The sequence below is a fragment of the Carcharhinus amblyrhynchos genome, unplaced genomic scaffold (assembly GCF_965287045.1).
Source record: "Carcharhinus amblyrhynchos unplaced genomic scaffold, sCarAmb.v2.hapA chromosome_261, whole genome shotgun sequence".
NCBI lineage: Eukaryota > Metazoa > Chordata > Chondrichthyes > Carcharhiniformes > Carcharhinidae > Carcharhinus > Carcharhinus amblyrhynchos.
In genome coordinates this window covers 177,594-185,769 of record NW_027650001.1, presented here as the reverse complement: position 1 = coordinate 185,769, position 8,176 = coordinate 177,594, and positions in this window count along the sequence as shown.

The following is an 8,176-nucleotide window of genomic DNA, read 5'->3' as shown; positions in this document are numbered from 1 at the left end:
GCTTAGGGCCTTGATGTTTGTGAGGAAGTTAGATGTGGTGGCTGTAAAGGAGACGTGGTTACGGGAAGGGCAGGACTGGCAGCTGAATGTTCCTGGGTACAAGTGTTTTAGGTGTGACAGAGGAGGGTTGAAGAGAGGTGGAGGGGTGGCACTGTTAGTAAAGGAAAACACAGTAGTGCAGAGGGAGGACAATATGGAAGAGATAGGGATTGAGTCACTGTGGGTGGAGTTGAGGAATAAAAAGGGAGAGATTACGATGCTAGGGGTGTACTATAGGCCACCCAACAGCCCGAGGTCAGTGGAGGAAGGCATTTTGGACAGGTGCAGGAAGAATAGGGTGGTTGTAGTGGGTGACTTCAATCTTCCTGGAGTGGATTGGAAGGGGCCTAGAGCTGGGGGTACGGAGGGTGAGGAGTTTGTAAAGTGTGTTTTGGAAGGGTCCCTAGAGCAGTATGTAACTAGCCCGACTAGGGGAGGGGCTATACTGGATTTAGTGTTGGGAAATGAGCCAGGGCAGGTGGTTGAGGTTGAGGTAGGTGAACATGTGGCGAACAGTGACCACAAGTCCATCTACTTTAGGATAAAAATGGAAAGGGATGAGTGCCGGCCAAACGAGAGGGTGCTGAACTGGGGGAAGGCGAGCTATAGCCGGATTAGGAGGGAGCTGCAGGACACTGATTGGGAGGGACTGTTAGCTGGCAAGTCCACGGTTGGCAAGTGGGAGGCTTTTAAGGGCAAAATGAAATGGTTGCAGGGGAGGTATGTTCTGGTTAAGCGAAAGGATGGGAAAGGTAGGATTAGAGAGCTGTGGATTACAGGGGGTATTGAAGACTTGGTCAGGAAGAGAGAGGCGTATGTTAGGTCAAAACAACTGGGTACGGATAGTGCGCTGGAGGAATATAGAGAGAGTAGGAGGGAGCTAAAAAGGGGAATTAGAAGGGCGAAGAGAGGGCATGAAATGGCTTTGGCTGGTAGGATTAAGGAAAATCCAAAGGCATTTTAATCCTATATTAGGAGCAAGAGAGTAGTTAGAGGGAAAATTGGTCCTCTTAGGGACAAGAGTGGAGAGAGTTATGTATTGAGTCGGAGGGAATGGGGGAGCTCCTGAATGAATACTTTGCGTCGGTATTCACGAAGGAGAGGGGTTCGGTGTCGTGCGGTCTCTTGGAGGGAGCTGAGGATCAGTTGCAGGAAATATCTATTACGAGGGAGGAAGTGCTAGGGCTTTTAGGTAGCGTAAGGACGGATAAAGCTCCGGGGCCTGATGGTATTTATCCCAGGCTGCTTAGGGAGGCGAAAGATGAAATTGCTGGGCCTCTGGTGCACATCTTTGTCTCTTCTTTGGACACAGGTGAGGTCCCAGAAGACTGGAGGGTAGCAAATGTGGTACCGCTGTTTAAAAAAGGTAGTAGGGATAACCCTGGAAATTATAGGCCGGTGAGTTTGACATCGGTGGTAGGGAAATTATTGGAAAAAATTCTTAGGGGCAGGATGTATGAGCATTTGGAGCGTTGCGATCTGATTAGGGATACGCAACATGGCTTTGTTAGAGGGAGGTCTTGCCTTACGAATCTGGTGGAATTCTTTGAGGTGACAAAAACAGTTGACGATGGGAGAGCCATTGATGTCATCTATATGGATTTCAGTAAGGCGTTTGACAAAGTCCCTCATGGTAGGCTGGTAGAAAAGATTAAGGCGCATGGGATACGAGGCCAGGTAGCTAGGTGGATTGAGAACTGGCTGGGCAATAGGAGACAGAGCGTAGTTGTGGAGGGGACCTTTTCGGGCTAGAGGCCAGTGACCAGTGTGCCGCAGGGCTCAGTACTGGGACCTCTCCTCTTTGTAGTATACATAAATGACTTGGAAGAGAGCGTACGTGGTGTGATCAGCAAGTTTGCAGATGACACCAAGATGGCAGGATTGGCAGATAGAGGAATGTCAGGTGATACAACAGGATATAGATAGGTTGGTGCATTGGGCAGATAGGTGGCAGATAGAATTTAATCCTGACAAATGCGAGGTGATGCATTTTGGAAGGAATAATGCAGAGAGGAGCTATGTGATAAAAGGTAGACCGATTAGGAGTATAGAAATAGAGGGACCTGGGAGTGCAGGTTCACAAGGCTATGAAGGTTGTGAGGAAAGCTTATGGAATGCTAGCCTTTATAGGAAGGGGTATAGAGTACAAGAGCTGCCATCTAATGCTTCAGTTGTACAGAACGCTGGTTAGACCACATTGAGTACTGCGTCCAGTTAGAACATAGAACACAGAACACTACAGCACAAACAGGCCCTTCGGCCCACGAGTTGTGCCGATCACATCAACACCTACCAACCTACAGACCTATCTATAACCCTCAATCTCATTAAACCCCATATACTCATCCGGAAGTCTTTTAAAAGACCCCAGTGAGTTCGCCTCCACCACCACTGATGGCATCCGATTCCATTCACTCACCACCCTCTGAGTGAAAAACTTACCCCTAACATCACTTCTGAACGTCCCTCCCCGCACCTTAAATCTGTGTCCTCTTGTAGCAACCATTTCAACCCGGGGAAATAGCCTCTGAGAGTCCACCTTATCTATTCCTCTCAACATTTTATAAACCTCTATCAGGTCGCCTCTCAACCTTCGTCTCTCCAGGGAAAAGAGTCCCAGCTCCCTCAACCTAACTTCATAAGGCATGCCTCCCAGTCCAGGCAACATCCTTGTAAATCTCCTCTGTACCCTCTCAATAGCTTCTACATCTTTCCAAACGGAGGCGACCAGAACTGCGCACAATACTCTAAATGAGGCCTGACAAGGGTCTTATAAAGTTGCAGCATTACCTCCCGACTCCTAAACTCAATCCCTTGATTAATGAAGGCCAGTACACCATACGCCTTCTTGACCACCTCCTCCACCTGCGAGGCTGATTTAAGAGTCCTGTGGACCCGGACCCCTAGATCCTTCTGCTCTTCAACACTACTCAGACTTCTGCCCTTGATAGTGTACTCGTTCATCCCGTTGGTTCTGCCAAAATGGACGACTACACATTTATCTGCGTTGAAGTCCATCTGCCACTTCTCCGCCCAGTCCTGCATCCTATTTATGTCCTGCTGCAACTTTTGCCATCCTTCCAGACCATCCACAACACCACCGACCTTCGTGTCATCAGCGAACTTACCCACCCCTCCACTTCCTCATCCAGGTCATTTATGAAAATGACAAACAACAAGGGTCCCAGAACAGATCCTTGAGGCACTCCACTGGTGACTGACCTCCATTCAGAAAAACCCCATCCACAACCACTCTCTGCCTTCTGCAGGCAAGCCAGTTCTGGATCCACAAGGCCAAAGGCCCTTGGATCCCATGGCCTCTCACCTTCTCAAGAAGTCTTGCATGGGGGACCTTATCAAACGCCTTGCTGAAGTCCATGTACACTACGTCCAGGGCACTTCCTTCGTCAATGTGTTCAGTCACATTATCGAAGAACTCAACTAGGCTCGTAAGGCACGACCTGCCCTTGACAAATCCATGCTGACTATTTCTGATCATGTCAAACCTCTCCAAATGCTTGTAAATCTTGTCCCTCAGAAGCCTCTCCATCAGCTTACCAACCACTGAGGTCAGACTCACCGGTCGGTAATTTCCCGGGCTCTGTTCCCTTTCTTGAAAATAGGAACTACATCCGCAATCCTCCGGAACCTCTCCCGTCTCCATTGACGACGCAAAGATCATCACCAGGGGCTCTGCAATCTCTTCCCTCGCCTCCCACAGTATCCTGGGGTACATCCCATCTGGTCCAGGCGACTTATCTACCTTGATAGAATTCAAAAGTTCCAACACATCCTCCTCCTTAATATTCACGTACTCAATCCTTTCCATCTGCTGCAAATCCATAACAAAATCTCCCAGATCGGCTTCCACCGTGAATACTGAGGCGAAGTACTCGTTAAGCACCTCCGCCATTTCTTCTGGTTCCACACAAACCTTTCCCCCCTCACCTTTTATCGGTCCTATCCCTTCTCTTCTTATCCTTTTACCTTTCACATATTTATAGAAGGCCTTGGGATTCTCCTTAATCTTACCCGCCAAGGTCTTCTCATGACCCCTTCTGGCTCTCCTAATTTCCCTTTTAAGTTCCTTCCTACAGTCCTTATACTCCTCAAGATCTTTAACCTCTCCTAATTCCCTGAACCTTTTGTACACCTTCCTTTTCCTCCTGACTAGGTTCAACACAGCCTTTGTGCACCACGGTTCCCACGACCTACCAAAACCCCCTTGTCTCATCGGAACGTTGTCATTGAGCTCCAGACACACATTCCTTGAATATCCGCCACCTTCCTTCAGTACTTTTCCCTAAGAATGCCTCCTTCCAGTTTATTTGTCCAAGTATCTTCCTGACTTCTTTGTATCTCCCCTTACCCCAGACAAACACCTTCCTAGCCTGCCTGATCCTATCTCGTTCCAATGCAATTGTGAAGGAGATAGAATTATGATCACCATTTCCAAGATGCTCTCCTACCAAAAGGTCCATCACCTGTCCTGGTTCATTCGCCAGTACCAGGTCAAGTACAGCCTCTCCCCTCGTAGGCTTATCCACATACTGTGTCAGGAAACCTTCCTGAACACACCTAACAAACTCCTCCCCATCCAAACCCCTTACCCTAGGGATATTCCAATCGATGTTTGGGAAATTGAAGTCTCCCATCACGACAACTCTGTTATTAATACATCTCTCTAGAATCTGTTTCCCTATTTGCACTTCAACTTCCCTGGTCACCTTACTACCGGAAGGACGTGGAGACTCTGGAAAGGGTGCAGAGGTGGTTTACTAGGATGTTGCCTGGCATGGAGGGGCTGGGTTACGAGGAAAGGTTGGAGAAACTGGGACTTTTCTCCTTGGAAAGACAGATTAAGGGGAGACATGATAGAGGTATATAAGATACTAAGATTAGGGCAAGATTAGGGCCAGTTACAGACAGCAGGGGGAAGTTGTGTGTGGAACCGGAAGAGATTGGAGAAGTATTGAACCAATATTTCTCTTCGGTGTTCACGCAAGGGGACATGAATATAGCTGAGGAGGACATTGGGTCGCAGGGGTGTAAAATAGAAAGTATTACGGTTGATAAAGAGGATGTGCTGGAAATTCTTGAGGGGCTGAAAATAGATAAGTCCCCTGGTCCGGATGGGATCTACCCTAGGATTCTCTGGGAGGCTAGAGAGGTGATTGCAGAGCCTCTGGCTCAGATCTTCAGGTCGTCATTGGTCTCTGGTGTAGTCCCGGAGGATTGGAGGATAGCGAATGTTGTCCCATTGTTTAAGAAGGGGAACAGAGACTTTGCCGGGAATTATAGACCGGTGAGTCTTACTTCTGTTGTGGGCAAGGTTTTAGAAAAAATTATTAGGGATAGGATTTATAGTTATTTGGAGTGTAATGAATTGATTAGAAATAGTCAGCATGGTTTTGTAGCAGGTAGGTCGTGCCTTACTAACCTTATTGAGTTTTTTGAGAAGGTGACCAAAGAGGTGGATGGGGGTAAGGCAGTTGACGTGGTATACATGGATTTTAGTAAGGCGTTCGATAAGGTTCACCATGGTAGGCTTCTGCAGAAAATGCAGATGTATGGGATTGTGGGTAATCTAGGAAGTTGGATCAGGAATTGGCTATCAGATAGGAGACAGAGGGTGGTGGTGGATGGTAAATATTCATCATGGAGTGCAGTTACGAGTGGTGTGCCTCAGGGATCTGTTTTGGGGCCACTGTTGTTTGTAATTTTTATTAATGATCTGGATGAGGGTATAGTTGGGTGGATTAGTAAATTTGCTGATGACACCAAAGTTGGAGGTGTGGTAGATTGTGAGGAAGGGTGTCATAGTCTGCAGGGAGACTTAGATAGGTTGCAGAGCTGGGCCGAGAGGTGGCGGATGGAATTTAATGCGGAGAAGTGTGAGGTAATTCACTTTGGTAGGAGCAACAGATGTGTCGAGTATAGGGCTAACGGGAGGACTTTGAATAGTGTGGATGAACAGAGGGATCTAGGTGTGTGTGTACATAGATCCCTGAAAGTTGGGAATCAAGTAGATAAGGTTGTCAAGAAGGCGTACGGTGTCTTGGCGTTTATTGGTAGGGGGATTGAATTTAGGAGTCGCAGTGTAATGTTGCAACTGTACACTACTCTAGTGCGGCCGCACTTGGAGTACTGTGTGCAGTTCTGGTCCCCGCATTACAAGAAGGATGTGGAGGCGTTGGAGAGGGTGCAGAGGAGGTTTACTAGGATGTTGCCTGGTATGGTGGGGAGGTCCTATGAGGAGAGACTGAGGGATCTAGGGTTGTTTTCGTTGGGAAGAAGGCGGCTAAGAGGGGATCTTATTGAAACATATAAGATGATTAGGGGTTTAGATAGGGTGGATAGTGATAGCCTTTTTCCTCGGATGGAGAAAGCTAGCACGAGGGGGCATGACTTTAAATTAAGGGGGGGTAGCTACAGGACGGATGTCAGGGGTAGGTTCTTTACCCAGCGGGTGGTGAGGGATTGGAATGCCCTGCCTGCTGCAGTTGTAGATGCGTCTAGTTTGGGGGCGTTTAAGAGATCTCTGGATAGGTTTATGGACGAAAAGGGATTGGTATAGGCTAGTGGGTCATTGTTTTTGTAACTGGTCGGCGCAACATCGTGGGCCGAAGGGCCTGTTCTGCGCTGTAATGTTCTATGTTCTATGTTCTAAGGGAATAGATAGAGTCAATAGTGAGAGACTGCTCCCTAGACTGGGTACAAACACGAGAGGTCATGATTTAAGGGTGAGGGGGGAGAGGTATAATTTGGATGTGAGAGGAAGGTTCTTCATGCAGAGGGTCATGGGGGTATGGATCACGCTACTGAGTAGGGTGGTGGAGGCAGGAACGTTGGACTCGTTTAAGTTTACTTAGACACATGAGCGAAACAAGGATGGAGGGTTATGGTAGGGGGTATTAAATAGGGTCAGAGCCTCAGGAGACACCAGAAATGCAGACTTATATGTTAACGTTTGTCTTTTTATTCCGCAGGTGGAGGTCCACCTCGTTGTCAAACGAGGGGCATGCACACGGTGGGTCGTGCGTGGGCTGCTCTCGGAGGTTCCAGGAGTGGCCTAGTACTTCGTGTCGGTGTGTGTGCTTGATCCTGGACCGGTAGACGGGCACCACAACAGCTCAGTGACTAGCACTGCTAGCTGTGCAGATACATGGATTTGGGCCTGTGTCTGTGGGAGTTTGTGCATTCTCCCTGTGGTTGCGTGGGTTTCCTCCGGGCGCTCCGGTTTCCTCCCACACCCCAAAGATGCGCTCTTAGGCTGATTGGTTTACTAAATTGACACTATTCTCCCCTGAATCTGGCTAAGTTAGGGGTTCCACTTGCAGACACGCAGGGCAGGGTAGGTGTAGGGTGATGCGGCAGCATGGGCTCGTTGGGCCAAAGGACCTGTTTCCCATGCTGGGTTATTCTTTGTTCTAACACCCCACAGTCACAAGTCTGTCCACCAGTTTCAATGGACTACGCTGTGAACACCATCTTCTCTGTGCTAGATGGAGCCAACAGATTCTGGTCCATCCCACTCCAGATTCCCAGGAGGAGAGGTTCTCCTTTGCTTGAGGAAAATATACATGGACACACCTTCCCCAGGGGTTCCACAACAGCCCCAACATTTTCCACCCGGTTATGAGTGAAGCCCTCGAATAATGCGATCTGTCCCCCTATAGGAGCACCTTCCTCCAACACAGACAATATCCTCATCGCTTCCACTAACCCCACAGGACACAGAGCTCTGTCTGTAATCCTGCCTGCCTTGCAGGCTGCGGGATTTAAAATCAACCCAACCAAGGCACAACTCACAACCCGAAGTCTGATATTTGGGGCACGATATAAGCCAGGGGAAGAAAACCCTCCCCTCCCAATCGGAAGACTGATTGTTTGTAAATACACCCTGTCCAGTCAGAGGGGTTCGCAGAGTTATGGGACTTCTTAGAAGAATACAGAGAATGTAGGAGAGAACTTAGAAGGGGCATCAGAAAGGCAAAAAGGGGCCACGAAATGGCTTTGGTGGGTAGGATTAAGGAAAATCCTAAGGCATTTTACTCCTATGTTAGAAACAAAAGGATGGTTAGAGGGAAGATTGGTCCTCTCAGGGACAGAGGAGGGGAACTATGCTTGGAGCCTG